Here is a 15,371-nt window from a genome sequence, read left to right as displayed (position 1 = left end):
AGAGGGATGCTGGAGTAGCACTGCATTATAACATAATAAAGTGTGCTGTTTCCTTGGAGGGCAAGCGAGTTATGAGATAGCTTCTTTCTTCAATCTGATAAATGTTTGTGGGTTATGTCATGTCTCCGCTTTGAAAGTAATGCTGTTATTTTAACAACTTCTGGGGATAAATGATAGCTGAGGTGCACAGACCTGCCGACAGCATCCCATAGGGCGATTTTCTTTTTTTATTTCGTTGATATCTTGGATATTTCCAGAATAAAGACAGGGTGACTGTTCCAGCCTTCTTTTATGTATCGTTAATCCTTTGATTTGGGAATACATGTGGGATCCGACATATTGAGCAAGATTCAGGCCCATGAGAAAAAACGTAATTTATGTTTTTATCTCATGAAACCTCTATAGAAGTCTAGGGGAAAATTTGGAATTGAGTTAATTTATCTCACCATATTAAATCTGACCACCACAGTATTTCACATTGGTGGATCCACTGTTATTAACCATTCCTATCCGCCTAACAGTCCAAGCCTAGAGGCTTGAGAAAGGGTCCTGCGAGGCCCGAAACGTTGCCACATGTCTGCTTGTATTTGAGCCAATAAAGCACATCTATATATTCACACAAATTACAGTGTGCTGCAGTATATTGGATTTCTATAACAGTCCTACAGTGATCTAAAAATCTGATTATGTTCCCCATCTTCACTAAGACGATGAGTTACCAACCCCTTGGATGTTGCTCCCAGTGGCCTCAAAGCAGGAGCTTATTTTCGAATTCCAGGCTTGGAGGCAAGTTTTGGTTGTATGAAAACCAGGTGCACTGCCAAACAGAGCCTCAATGTAGGTTGACAATCTACGTAGGGGCTACCAAATGGCCAATCACAGCACTTATATGGCAGCCCAAGAACATTTTTCATGCTTGTGTTGCTCCCCAACTCCTTTAACTTCTAAATGTTGCTCACGGGTTCAAAAGGTTGGGGATCCCTGCCTTAGGTCTTTGAAGTTTTCTTCCAATTTGGGTTGCCATCTTTTGAATCTTAGAATACTGCGTGGGGCAGGCTAATGATGTAGGAGAGGTGGATCGCAGGGTGAGTTCTGGGGGATTGGGAAGGAAATATTGAGCAGGAGTTAGAGCAGATCAAGGGTGGAATAAGAGAGTATTAAATATTTACAGGCAAGAACATTTGGCCCAAATTTGGTGGATAATTTACTGCCCTCAGAATGTCCACCCTCTGTCTACAGTGGAGTCCAAAAATAGTAATCTATAGGTTCCCTCACCTGTTGTTGTATTGGACTAGGAAGTACCCATAATATACCTTGGTCAATGGGGGAAATCTAACTATGTCAGATCCCCTACATTTAGGGGAGTTATTTATCAAAGTCCGAATTTATCTCAATAATTTTAAAATCTGCTTGGGTTTTTTGCGCTTATTTATTATTATATTTTCTCTAAAATAGCTTTGCGGGAAAAATCTGATTTTCCTGATTTTTTCTAATGTTTCATCTGTTTTTTCAAAATTTTCACCCGAAAACTCCGAAAACTTTGGGGTATTGCACGAAACCCAGGGCACATCAAAAAGTCATTAGGGCTTCTTCCATTGATTTAAATGAGACCTCGACAGGTCTGAGATACGGTTGGGTGAATTTGACCCGTTTCATTTTGCTATGGGACTTGTATAAGCCATACAAGTCTATGGGCGTAATTTTTTCGTCGATACAAGGGAAAAAATGCACCCATCCCTTGTCTGAGATGCTGGATTTTCTGATTCAGATTTTTCCATCCCCGGGGTTTAATAAATTCCGAAAAATTTGAAATTTTTTAAAAGTCCGATTTTATTAAAAAAAAAGTCACAAAGGATTTTTGCATTCAAAGTTTAGTAAATAAACCCCTTATTCTCGTCTCTGATAGTCTGATAGCGTTGTTTTTAGAATGTACATTTAGAATTTTATAGAGCTGGTGGGTAAAAGTTTTAGAACAACTCTTGATAAGCAGCTGCAGCATAAACAATTATTGGCTAACCCTTGTGTGGACAGTTTTCCTATACAGTATTATACAAAACAGGTTTAAACCCATTCCTCAACTTAACAGATATTTAAGGGTCTCATGTGCACTTTATGTGAATGCTGCAAAGTTGGTGCAATGGTTGAAATCAGTGAGTCTGGGGAACAAATGACATCTTGCACATAAACAGAAGCTTTCTCTACAGCATATTAGTGGTATTGCATAATGATTCTTCGGGTCACAACGTGATTTGGAAAGCTGTAATTTTCAAGTGCAACCTCAGAACAAATTTGGATCTCTAGAGTATGCATATTTAAAGCACTTGAACTTTCTACAGAATGCATCAAGAAACTGGAATGCTTAAAAAGGGCACTACTGTTAATATAGTCTGTTCCCTTCTATAGGTTTTTGATGTATTTTTTGGAGCATTCTTTGGGAAAATTGTCTTTTCACCCAAATCTTGTGATCAGGAATCAGGAAAACACTTGATATTTGTAATGCAGCATAAAAATTAGCCTTGTGTTGAGTGTGTGGATTCTTGCATTGGTTTATACTGTGCTTGTCTACTGGCTGCAAATATATTTCCAAAATACCAGATACTCAGAACCTTCGCTGTGCAGATGTTGCAGAACATGTCCAGCCAATATCTCAGGTGATTTAAAGAATGAAGGAAACTGACTTTCTTCCACATGTGCCTAATTGCCAGTGTATACAATTGTGCATATGATCGTGAGCCGAACATATGTCTCTTTAATTTTATTGATCATCTCCTTCTCCTTTAGATATATCTGGATTGTTGATCCAATTACACATCTTTATCCTCTGGCTAAAACACCAAGCCACTATTGATTGCTGTGCTGTTATTTTGTTTCCAATTCATAGATCAATTGAGGCACATTTATCACCATTCCGTACAGGTCAGGCACTTTTGGAATTGAGACAGTTTATCTGCCATACTCCAATAAAGTAAGCACAATAAGCTGTGTATTTTATATAGCTGCATGAGTGCCAGTTTGCAGGACAGTTAGGGGATTATTTATCAAAATACCAATTCTTCTGATAATTTTATTGAAAAAAGTCAGAGCAAATTAGAATCCATAATATTTATTATTAAAAAAGTACGATTTAATTGGAGAAATTAATAAAATCAAGAGAAAATCGTGAGCTTTTTTTTTTGGATTTTTTCCCCCGAAAATTTCAAAATTATCGGATCTTTACCCAAAATAGTTGGATTTTTGGGCTAATTTCAGCACAGACCACAGAAATTTCCAAATAGGATAGGGACCTCTCCCATTGACTTATATACAACCTTGTCTGGTCTGAGATGGAGGATTTTTGGATTCAGACTTTTTCCATCCTCGGGGGATAATAAATCTTGAAAAATGTTAGGTTTTTTTTCCCCCTGGAAAGGAGCATACTGGCATATATAAAAGGAGCAATAGTAGTTTACGAAATATTCTTGCTGTGTTACAACAGGACCCCTATGGAACTGACAAGGAAATGCCTGTGATTGTTTCCTTTAAAATATTCCTCATTTATTCATCTACACATTAGTATCTAATCACATCTCATTAACCCATTACCCTCTCAAACAGCACGCAATTAAGGCACACCATTAAGTCTGATAATTAACTTTAGTGGTAAATAAAGTCTGGATTTCAATACAATTTGCAAAGCTTGATCAGACGAAGCAAGTCATTAAGATGAGATAAAAAGTTACTTGGCATTTTCATGATTTTAGTCATGTGATTTGTCATTATTGTACTGACTTTTTTGCCTTTAGAATATTCTGTGGGGGGTCTTACAAAAAACTTTCTGGGCATTCAAAATTTGGAAATTGCTTTAATATAGTCTTAACATTAACATTACTTTTATGCATTTCCCATGTGATATACAGAGGTTTCATTTTCAAATTTAGGGGCATATTTATCAAGGGTCAAATTTTGTATTGAAAAAACGTCGAAATTCGAATTCAAAAAGACCAACCGAAATTAAGTCAAAGTTTTTTTTTGATCGAATAGGTCCATATTCGGCCGGATTCTAATCATACGAATCGGAGGAATAGCGAATTAGATCGAATTTGATTCAAAGTTTTTCCCCAAAAAAACTTTGATTTTTCAAAGTCCACCAATTGACTCCAAATAGGTTCTAGGAGGTCCCCCATAGGCTAAAAACGGCAATTTGGCAGGTTTTAGATAGCGAATGGTCGAAGTCAAATTTATAAAGTGACAGTACATGATAAATTTCGATATTCGAATTTTTACATTTTTTTCAAATTCAAATTGAATTTGGACTACTCCCTAGTCGAAGTACACAAAAAATAGCTTAAAAATTAAATTTTTTTCATTCGAAAATTCACCTCCACCTTTGATAAATCTGCGACTAAATCTCAAAAACTATTTATCATTAGTCCATAAGAAATATTTTTTTTTCATGCTCACATTTTTTTGATCACTGGCATTGTTTTGAAAAAAGCGTAAATCAAAAAAAATTGATTGCATTAATTCACAGACATAAGCTCAATTACAATACAATTCACATAGTTTCATTCATTTTAACAAATTTAGCTATTTGAAAAATGTAATTAAAAAATTGCTTGAATTTGAAAACAAAAAACTTCCACTGACTTATACTGAAGGCTAAACTGCCAATTTTTTTCTTTTCAATTTTCAAGATTTTTCAGATTTATTAATCTTGAAAATTAAAGTTTTGAAAAACTCCAATTGAAGCAAAATGTGAAATTGCAGATTTTTTCAATGCCAGTTTTGCAAATTGTGGAAAAATGTGATTTTGAATAAATCGGCCTCCCAGTGTCGTTTACATTATTAATGTTACTGTTTATTTTTGTGCATTACAAACCTCATCCAAATGAATAAAAAGTCAGATCTGCCATTGCAGGGAGTTGGTTTAATAAGCATTTTGTTATGGCATTGTATAGCCCTCTATGAAAACACCGAGATCTAATTACTGTGAAAATACATATTGATTTTTTTGCCGTAAAAATCAACTTTTGGTCTGCTACTGTAAGCATTTGCTAAAATGTGCAACATAATTAGAACAGCATTAATGTAACATTTTTTTAGGGCAGGTACAAAAAAGTGATTTACATTTGGCAGAAAATGCTTTTATTTATGTATTTTTTAAAAGTTTTCGTATATTACATTTCTCTCTCTATCAAAGATTAGACTCATGGCACAGAGAAGCACCCAGAGCCAACCTTGTAGCCTGTCATTTGCTCTAATGGAAAGTGCCTGTCACCACTTGTGCTACGTGAGCCTTATTGAAATGCTGGGTGGATTGTACTAAGAATTGGACAAAATGTTGAGAAAAGCACAAAACATCTTTTTTGCATTGGACCATTCTTAACTTCATGCATCTATAGAAAAATTGCATAGAAAAAACAAACCTAGAGGGGTTATTAATTGTTTGTCAGCAGTGGTTCCATCCTTAACATAGTGTGGCACAGACTTAAGTCTGACTTATCTGTAATTTCCAGTTCAAATTAAGTTGAAGGGATTCATGTGAGCTAGCCATTAGTGATGGGCGAATTTGTCCCGTTTCGCTGCGCTGCGAAATTCGTGAAATGGGCGAAAAATTTGCAAAACATTTGACGCGCATTAAAGTCAAAGGACATCTGTTTAACTGTCACCGGCACCAAATGTATGTAGACGGGTAAAGGTTTTGCTCACCGTTTTTTCAGGCAGTCCCCAGGAGCGTATCCTTTTTTTCAGTTTGGAGGAGTAGTTGTTTCCCATCCCAGGTAAAAGTATTTCCCTGGTAGTTCAGGAGTTGGCCAGGGGATGTCAGCATTCGATAAAAAGGGCAATCTACTAAAGGTAAAATAGGTTATTTACTAAACTCCGATTTTTTTTTCTGAAAATCTGGCATCTCAGGTTGCATATAACTCAATGGGAGAAGTCCCAATGATTTTTTGATGTGCGCTGGATTTCGTGCAATACCCCAAAGTTTTCAGGTGTAAAATCTGAAAAATCTGAATTTCAAAAAGTGTGAAATTCGTGGAAATCTGATAACAAATCCACAAAAAATTATTGAAAATCGATTTTTTTCCCTGTAAATCGAATTTTCGGGAAAATGTAATAATAAATAAGCGTAAAAAACCCGAGCGGGTTTGATCGGAGTTTGTAGCAGAGAATATTGAGATAAATTTGGACTTTGAGAAATAAACCACAAAGTGTTTGTCCTGTTTCTGTGTATCCCAACTAGCTGGAACGGATGTAGGGTTGCCACCTGGCCAGTATTTTACCAGCCTGGCTGGTAAAAATGATGGTTGATCCCAATGTTATTAATACAGAAAACAGATAAAAATATAGGAAGGCCGGTTTTTTTTTCCAGAAAAGGTGGCAACCTAAGCGAGTGGTTGGTTTCGAAAGGTGGGGCCTCAGTAGGGGTAAACATTTCATACAGGTATTGGACCTGTTAGCGAGAATGCTTTGGACCTAGGGTTTTTCTGGATACAGAATATTTCTGTCATTTGGATCTCCATGCTTTGTCTGCTTAAAAATCATTTAAACATTATAGAACGTTGCTGCGTATGGAGTTCTTAGAGAATTTACTTTTATAAATCAGCGTTTTAGTTTTTTTGGGTGTTTTGTTACGTATTTTATTGCGTAAATTCAATACAAAACTTTTCATTTCAATTTCGACCCTTAATAAACCCAAAAGGATTGTTTGGCCTCCAATAAGGATTATTTATCTTAGAACAAGGTACTGCTTTATTATCACAGAGAAAAAGGAAATAATTTTTAAAAATTTTAATTATTTGATTAAAATGGAGTCTATGAGAGATGGTCTTTCCATAATTCAGAGCTTTTTTGTATAATTGGCTTCCGTATAACGGATCCTATACCTGTAATAAGTTTGTAATAGCTCGCTCTAGGAGTGAGATACAGGATGAAGGTGACTAGTTGAGCAGCCTGTGGCTCCAACAAAAGGGCCATAAGGGATAATACCCCAGGATGTCACCTGCTGTATAGAGACTCAATTGCTTAGGCTCCAGAATTAGTGATGGGCGAATTTGCAAAAATTCACCAGTGGTGAAAAAATTTGACGCCGGCGTCAGTTCAGACACCAGCATCATTTAACGGATGTCAACTTTGACACTGGCGTCCATTTTGACACCGGCGAATTGTCGTCAGTGTCAAAATTGGCTGTTTGCAAATTTTTCCCCGGTTTCCCGAATTTCGTGAAATTCGTGGCGAAGTGAAACGGGAAAAATTCGTCCATCACTATGCAGAATTGATTATTCCTGGAGTAAGGCACCACTGTGTGTATCTGCTAGTTCTGGGGACTAGCTTGGGTGTCTGCAGCTGCTATACATGTGTCTGACGTATCTGTAAAGTGGCTGATGGTTGTACCTAGTGATGGGCGAATGTCCCATTTAACTTCGCCACAAAATTCGCGAATTTCCAGTAAAATTTGGGAACCGCAAATTTTGATGCCAGGGACAATTTGCGGGCGTCAAAAGAGAGTGTGTAAAATCTCCACCTGTGAGTGGCAAGTGACAACTTGGGTAATAACAAGGAAGTTACTACCAAAGAGCAGACCATTGTGCAAAATAACCCTAAATTTTACTGATTCATAGTTCTTGGTGGCAACTGATTGAATACAGTTAACTTCACTCTCCTAACAGCAAAAGCAAAGAAATGGAAAGTGAAGTTTGCCGTGTTGGATCAGTTGGCACCAACTGTTAAATAATTACCTATTTTTTACTCTCATTGTTACGTTATTCATGTTGAAAATGCAAGATGAAAAGTAACGAGAAACCCAAAGACAGACTGAAGACATTATGAGAAAGCATTGGAAGGAAGCTTTTGTCTTCAAGCAGCAAAGACCAAATCTTTCAAAATTCAATTAGTTAGTTAAGCACGGCAGTTCCTTAGAGACCCCATTTGTGGATCATAAAGTTCATAAATCCCAGACTGATTCACAATGCACTCCGGCAAATTGATTCCCTGGGCCTGTTTGTGCTGATGGTGAATGTGCAATATTATACATGAGTGTGCAGCTAGGAATTTGTAGGATTCAGTCGCAACCACTTCACCTCTGTGTCAGCACAAACGATCAGTTCCTCGCTAATGTATTTGATGCCTCACACATTCATGTAAAGAATTAAGATGGATTCCTCCAAGACTCCCCTTATAACTGTAGGATATTGTGTGTACTGGGGTGAAATTATTTTTAAACCCTTGAAATCGTATTTATCATGTATTTATAGACTCTGGAACACTAAGGGGCCAATTCATTAACTTCGAGTGAAGGATTCGAAGTAAAAAAACTTCGAATTTCGAAGTGTTTTTTTGGCTACTTCGACCATCGAATGGGCTACTTCGACCTTCGACTATGACTTTGTCTTCGAAACGAAGGATTCGAACTAAAAATCGTTCGACTATTCGACTATTCGATAGTCGAAGTACTGTCTCTTTAAGAAAAAACTTCGACCCCCTAGTTCGCCACCTAAAAGCTACCGAACCCAATGTTAGCCTATGGCTTGGCTAAGTTTTTTTGGTCGAAGGATAATCCTTCGATCGTTGGATTGAAATCATTCGAATTGTTCGATTCGAAGGATTTAATCGTTCGATCGAACAATTATTCCTTCGATCGTATGATCGCAGTATTTGCGCAAAATCCTTCGACTTCGATATTCGAAGTCGAAGGATTTTCATTCATAGTCGAATATCGAGGGTTAATTAACCCTCGATATTCGACCCTTGATGAATTTGCCCCTAATTTATTAAAGCCTCAGGTTCAAGATCATGCCCTTTAGTATGCAGTTTCAGAGCATCTGAATTTTGCATTTGGCATATCAGGCATGCCATATGCTGTAAATATAATTATTAATTTGGATTGTTAAAGTAATGGTTCATCTTCTTAAGTTTTTAGTATGTTATAGACTGGTCTGTTCCTAGCAACTTTGCAATTGGTCTTCATTATTTATTTTTTTTATCGTTTTTAAATTATTAGTCTGACTCTTTCCAGCTTGCATATTACACTCCAACAGCTGGAAAAATATTGCTCTATCAGGCTTCTTTTGTATTGTTATTTTTAACTTGTATTACTTAACTTTCTATTAAGTCCCTCGCTTAGACATACGCCAGTCTCTGATTCAAACCACTGCCTGGTTGCTAGGGTAAATTAGCAACCAGATAGCTGCTGAAATAACAGGAGAGCAGTCGAGCAGAAACCTAAAAATTAGAAAAAATGGAAAATGAAGACCAAATTTATTTAAAAGTTAAAAGTTAAAGGAGTGGTTCACCTTCCTGGTAACTTTTAGGGGGTTATTTACTAAACTTCAAATGCAAAAATCACAAAAAATGTGTGATTTTTTTTATAAAAATTTTTTTTATAAAAATTTAAAAAATCACAAATTTTTCAGAATTTCTTAAATATTAGATTTTTTTGGAAAAGTCAGAATCTGAAAATCCAGCATCTCAGACCTGTCAAAGTTGCATATAAGTCAATGGGAGAAGTCCCAATGATTTTTTGATGTGCCCTGGGTTTTTGGCAACACCACAAAGTTTTTGGGTAAAATTTTTCAAAAATCTTGAAAATTGGATGAAAAATCCGAAACAATTGTGAAAATCAGATTTTTCACGTTTTTTTTCCCACAAACAAAATTTTCGGGAAAGTGTATTAATAAATAAGCCCGTGCAGATTTGGTCAGAGTTTTTTTTCTGAAAATATTGAGATAAATTCGGACTTTGTAATAAATAAATTAGTCTGTTACAGCATGACCAATTCTAGACAACTTTTCAATTCGTTTTCATTATTTATATTTACTGTTTTATAATGTTTTTTTATATATAGTTTTATAGTTATTTGCCTTTTTCTTTTCAACTCTCAAATGGGCGTCGCTGACCCGTTCTCAAAAACAAATGCTCTGTAAGGCTGCAAATGGATTGTTATTGCTAATTTTTATGACTCATCTTTCTATGCAGGCCTCTACTATTCATATTCCAGTTTCTTATTCAAACAAATGCATGGTTGCCAGGGTAATTTGGACCTTAGCAACCAGACTGCTAAAATTGCAAACTGGAGAGCTGCTGAATAAAAAGCTAAATAACTTAAAAAACCTTAAATTATAAATAATGAAAACCGATTGCAAATTGTCTTAGAACATCACTCTCTACATCATACTAAAAGTTATCTCAAAGGTGAACAACCCCTTTAAGATCTGAGCATAATCAGATTCTTAGGTATATACAGATACAAATTTTTAGGTGTCCCTTAAATTTAACCCTCTCTGTCATCCCATCACCACTACCATGGGGTTTCCTGCTCCCACATTGACTTTTTATGGAAACCCCTCACTTGAATGCTTCCTCCAAACGGAGGGGTTGCAAATGAAAGAAAGGTTATATAGATTTTTCCTTTTATACACTTTGAAACTCGCATCAACACCGTGGCTGTCCTAGCTCCCTCATTGTTCTGCCAAGGGAAACACTGACCTGGAAGTTTGAATGTTAAACATCATTATACTGAAAACCATTATGCAGCCCAGAGACTTTCAGACATCTCTTTTTTTCTCAGCCTCTATGGCTTTCAACGGTTTCATATTCACTTTATCTGAAACATTGTCATCAAATGCCTTCATCCCCCTCTGTGAGCTTTTCTTTGCCTTAAAACTCCCTGCTGTCTCCCTGATAATTTCAGCATTAACCACACAATGCATGGTTCTTTCAAATCTCTTTATATCCCTTCCAGTAGATTCTTATATTTATAAACTGTACAAAACCTCATGCAAACCTCTGTACTGCAGTGACCTTCTTCCTTTCTGCTTCCCCGTTATCCTGGTGTTTGTCTTCTTAGGTTAACATTCTATTGCACATGCTGTAGGACAGATTTGAGAATTCCTCCCTCTCAATATCCACATCACTTCAAATACTCTTGCCCCAACTTCAACAGTGAAGCATTTCTGACATTGTGGTTACTAAATATCAATTACAGTATTATTCAGTGCACTTGTGAGTTTTCTTTTAAACGCTTTAAAAACTATCTTCTGATAATCTGTGGACTTTGTCCACATTCTCTTAATATTATCTATTCTATGTATTAATGTGGTCAATAAAAATAACCACTCCAGACTCGCAATATATTCCGTCGTTCAGCTCCACCAAGGTCCCAGGTGCTCAGCCACCAGTGTCCCAACTGTGATCTATTACCACCCAAACATAGATCTGACGGCACTCTGGTTAAAAGAAAATAATCTTTATTGCAACAGGTCTACATTGCCTGAAGCATTCGGGAGAAACTCCCTTAATCATAGCCTATGATTAAGGGAGTTACTTCCAAACGCGTCAGGCAATGTAGATCCTCGACCTGTTACAATAAAGATTCTCTTCTTTTACCCGGAGTGCCGTCTGGGTGGTAATATGTAGGGATAGGCGAATTTGTCCCGTTTCGCTTCAGCGAAAAATTCACAAATTTCCTGAGAAATGCAAGAAACAGTGAAAAATTTCTCTGAAATGCAAATTTTGACGGCCACGTCAATTTGCGTCAATTTTGATGCTTGCATCAATTTTGCTGCTGCTGTTACGGTCAATGGGCGTCCGAATACTGTTGACGCGCAACGGTTTTGACACAAGCTACTTTTCCGACCACGCGTCCAATTTTTTTTGACCCCAGCAAAACGTGAAAATACTTCCTGAATTTATTTATATTTGCCCAACACTAGTAATATGTATTAATGTGTACTTTGTTTGTATTTTTAAGCATTTTTTATATTGTTTCTAGAAGGGATTGTTCAGCTTTAAAATAACTTTTAGATAGATGTAGTGAGTGCTATTCTGAGACAGTTTGCATTTGTATTTAATTTTTTATTATTTGAGGTTTTTAAATCATTTAGGTTTTTGTTCAGCAGCTCTCCAGTATGGAATTTTAGCAGCTATCTGGTTGCTAGGGTCCAAATTACCTTAGTGACCAGGCAGTGTCTTGAATGAGAGGCTGAATATGAATAGGAGTGGGTCTGAATGGAAAGGCAACTAATAAAAAGTAGCAATAACAATAAAATTGTAGCCTTGACAAAAATAGTTTTTTTTTGGCTGCTGGGGTCAGTGACCCCATTTGAAAGATGAAAAGCGTTAGAAGATCAAAGCAAATGAAAGCTGGAAAGAGTCAGAAGAAGGCAAATAATTCAAAAACTATATAAAAGAAAATATGAAGACTAATTGCAAAGTTGCTAAGAATTGTCTATTCTATAACATACTACGAGATAAGGTGAACTGCCCCATTAACAGCTATTCTGTGTGGTTCTTACTGTGGCTTCCATGTCTCTAATGCTTAAAGGGGACCTGTAATCCTATTTTATCATGTTTATCAAGAACATAAACTTTGAATCTTATTTCCTTCAGTCTTTGAATTCATAATTATAACAAGCAGGCAGGAGCCATTTTGTGGACACTGTTATTAAGACAAACCTTGTATCATCTCAGAATCTTGTTTGTGCACCAGAATGGGGGACCTGATGTCCATTCCCATACACAATTAAATGGTGAAGAGACAGGGGGAATGTGGGGAGAGCATTGATATCTAGGAAATGCTGAAAGCATTTTATCTGTTTCCCAAACTCACAGGTAACAACCAGCTCTCTCAAAGCTGCTACAAATTGTTCTGTGGATTCGCCATTACGTTGTCCACGTTGACGGAATTTATATCTTTCAGCAACCACATTTACTCTTGGCACGAAAAAGTTCTTTATAGCAGTAAGAGCAGTTTCATAAGTATCATCAGCTAATGGTAATGTATAGAATATCTGCTGTCCCTCTGCTCCCAGGCAGTGAATAAGTAAAGCACGCTTTCTAGCAGCAGAAATCTCCCCTTGGTCAGCAGCAATAATGTAATTTTAAAACATATGAACCCAAAAAGTAAAAGGTATTGTAGGCTCACCAGGGTTTGTAAGAAAAGGTGCAGGCTGCTGCAGAGGTAGAAGATCCCATCCTCGTCGCCATTTTTTATGTTATGGTAGCCGAGGATGAGTAGAGTATAACAGTGCTTTTATTAACAGACTCATGCAGGCATTACACAAAAGTGACTTTCACTTTTGAGCTGTCAGGAAGTATACACAGTATAAGTCTGGGCACAGTGACATCTACAGGCCATTTGTATAAACACCACAATATAGGCTTTTAAATAGGTAACACTGCACCCCAAAGTTAATAACATATTTAAGATGTCTCTCTAGTGCTGTACATTGTGATTACCATGTATTTTTTTAATATTGCTTCAGCAAGAATGAGTCAAGGCAGCTGTTGAGATGTTCACATATTGTAATGCTTTTGGCAATGATCATATGAAGCTAGCAGAGAGTTGAGAGTAAACAGATCAGGCAGATTTTTCACTTGCACTGGTGGCTCTGCAGGTTGGAAAAAGTTTTGTTGTGCAGTGTTACAAATACATTACTTGTCGCTAGGGATGTAGCGAACTGTTCTGCTGCGAACTTCGACCGTTCGCGTCCGCCGAATGTTCGCGAACGTTTGGGAATGTTCGCATTTTGAGTTCGCGTTCGATTCGAATACAAGTCGTTCGACCATTCGACCATTCGAATTCCTTCGACCGCTAAAATCGAACGATTTCCATTCGTTCGAACGATTGTAAGCATTCGATTCAATGAAAAGCATTCGATCGAATGGCTTCGATCGTTCGATTCGAATGAAAATCCTTCGATCGAATGATCAAAATCCTTCGATCGTTCGAATCGAACGATTTTAGCGGGTGTTCGAAGTTCGCGAACTGTCCGCGAACGTTCGCATTTTTTGCCGGTGTTCGCGAACGGCGTTCGCGAACACCAAATCGGCAGTTCGCTACATCCCTACTTGTCGCTGAATCATACCTGCTGGTGATTATATGCTGGAGAATGCGGTCCAGCAACATTTGGATAGAGAAACAAAGCTGTGGAATGCTGATGTCCCCTTTAATGGATCTAAAAGGATTATGATTGGCATCCCATTCATAAATATTGCAAAAGTATATCATTATATCTTGTATTCATCGTAGATATAAAAAATGCAGTTTGAAAAATGACAAATCTTCATGTTGTAAGATGAAGTACAGGAATGGGACCTATTATCCAGAATGCTCAGAACCTGTGTTTTTTCTGAAAAAGGGTTCTTTCTGTAATATGGATCTCGGTACTTTATGTCTAATAAAAATAATTTAAACTTTAAATAATCAAAATTGGATTATTTTTTTCCGATAAGGATTAATTATATCTTAGTTTGGATCATTATAAAGTACTGTTTATATTATTACAGAGATAAAGGAAATCAATTTTAAAATTTAGAATTATTTGATTAGAATGGAGTCTATGGGAGATGGTCTTCCTGTAATTCAGAGCTTTCTGGATAACGGGTTTCTGGGTAATGGATCCTATACTTGTATTTAATATTGTTAATGCGTAAAGTAATTGAGCCCTGGGCTTTTGCTGTAGAACCAAAACCCATAATCCTAGGATCCCAGGACATATTCTTTTTGGTCGAATAATCCATGTTTCTGACAAATGTCAGGGTGTAGCCGGAATGTTGGCTCTGTATTTAAGAATCTGATCTGAGTAAATGTTTGTTTTTTTGACTGCAAAGTTACTAAACATGGCCTAGCCATACCCTAGCAACCATGCATTGATTTGAATTAGAAACTGGAATATGAATAGGAAAAAATTGAGACCAATTGAAAAGTTGCTTAGAACTAGCCATTCTATAACATATTAAAAGTTAACTCAAAGGTGAACCACCAGGTAACTAGTGATGGGCGAATTTATTCGGCAGGTGCAAATTTGTGGCGAATTTGCACGATTTGCCGCCAGCGAATAAATTCGCGAAACGCCCGCGCCAAAAATTTCGTCGGCTTCAAAAAAAAATGTTTCACCGTCGTCGGAAAAAACGGACGCCGGCGTCAAAAATGAGACGCCGGCGCCATTTCGTGAATTTTTCGTCGTTTCGCAAAATTCGCAAATTTTTCGGCGAAACGGTGCAAATTCGCCCATCACTACAGGTAACCATTCCATTCCTATATTCCCAGAAGACACAACAGGGCAGTTCCAACACATGGGGGGAGCACATGCAATATTTGAGTGTTCCTTGTGCAAAAAGGGTATATGCATATTTTCGGTCAAGTCTCACTTAACTGTATGTGAAATGAATGGAGTCATATAATGAAATCATATCTAATATTTGTTCCCATATATTAGCACTTTATTTATCAAACCCCAACTTATTCTACAGCACTGTTCTTAAGGCATTCAGTAACAAACGGGCTAATGAGGACCTTGACCACAAGGGCTTACAATCAAAGGATTTACTGGGATTCAGACTGGGCTTGTACAGTATGACCATAGTGCATCAGACTGTCCGTGTCCTAACAA

General features: G+C 37.1%; 1 protein-coding gene across 1 annotated transcript in view; it reads left to right on the top strand.

The window, feature by feature from the left end:
- LOC108718826 (zinc finger protein 804B) overlaps positions 1-15,371 on the top strand; it is a 254,430-nt gene that overhangs the window by 96,356 nt on the left and 142,703 nt on the right. The window lies entirely within an intron of this gene.

This window comes from Xenopus laevis, chromosome 6L (assembly GCF_017654675.1).
Source record: "Xenopus laevis strain J_2021 chromosome 6L, Xenopus_laevis_v10.1, whole genome shotgun sequence".
NCBI classification, from domain to species: Eukaryota; Metazoa; Chordata; class Amphibia; order Anura; family Pipidae; genus Xenopus; species Xenopus laevis.
The sequence above is the reverse complement of the archived record's forward strand: the minus strand, read 5'-3'. Positions and strand labels throughout refer to the sequence as shown.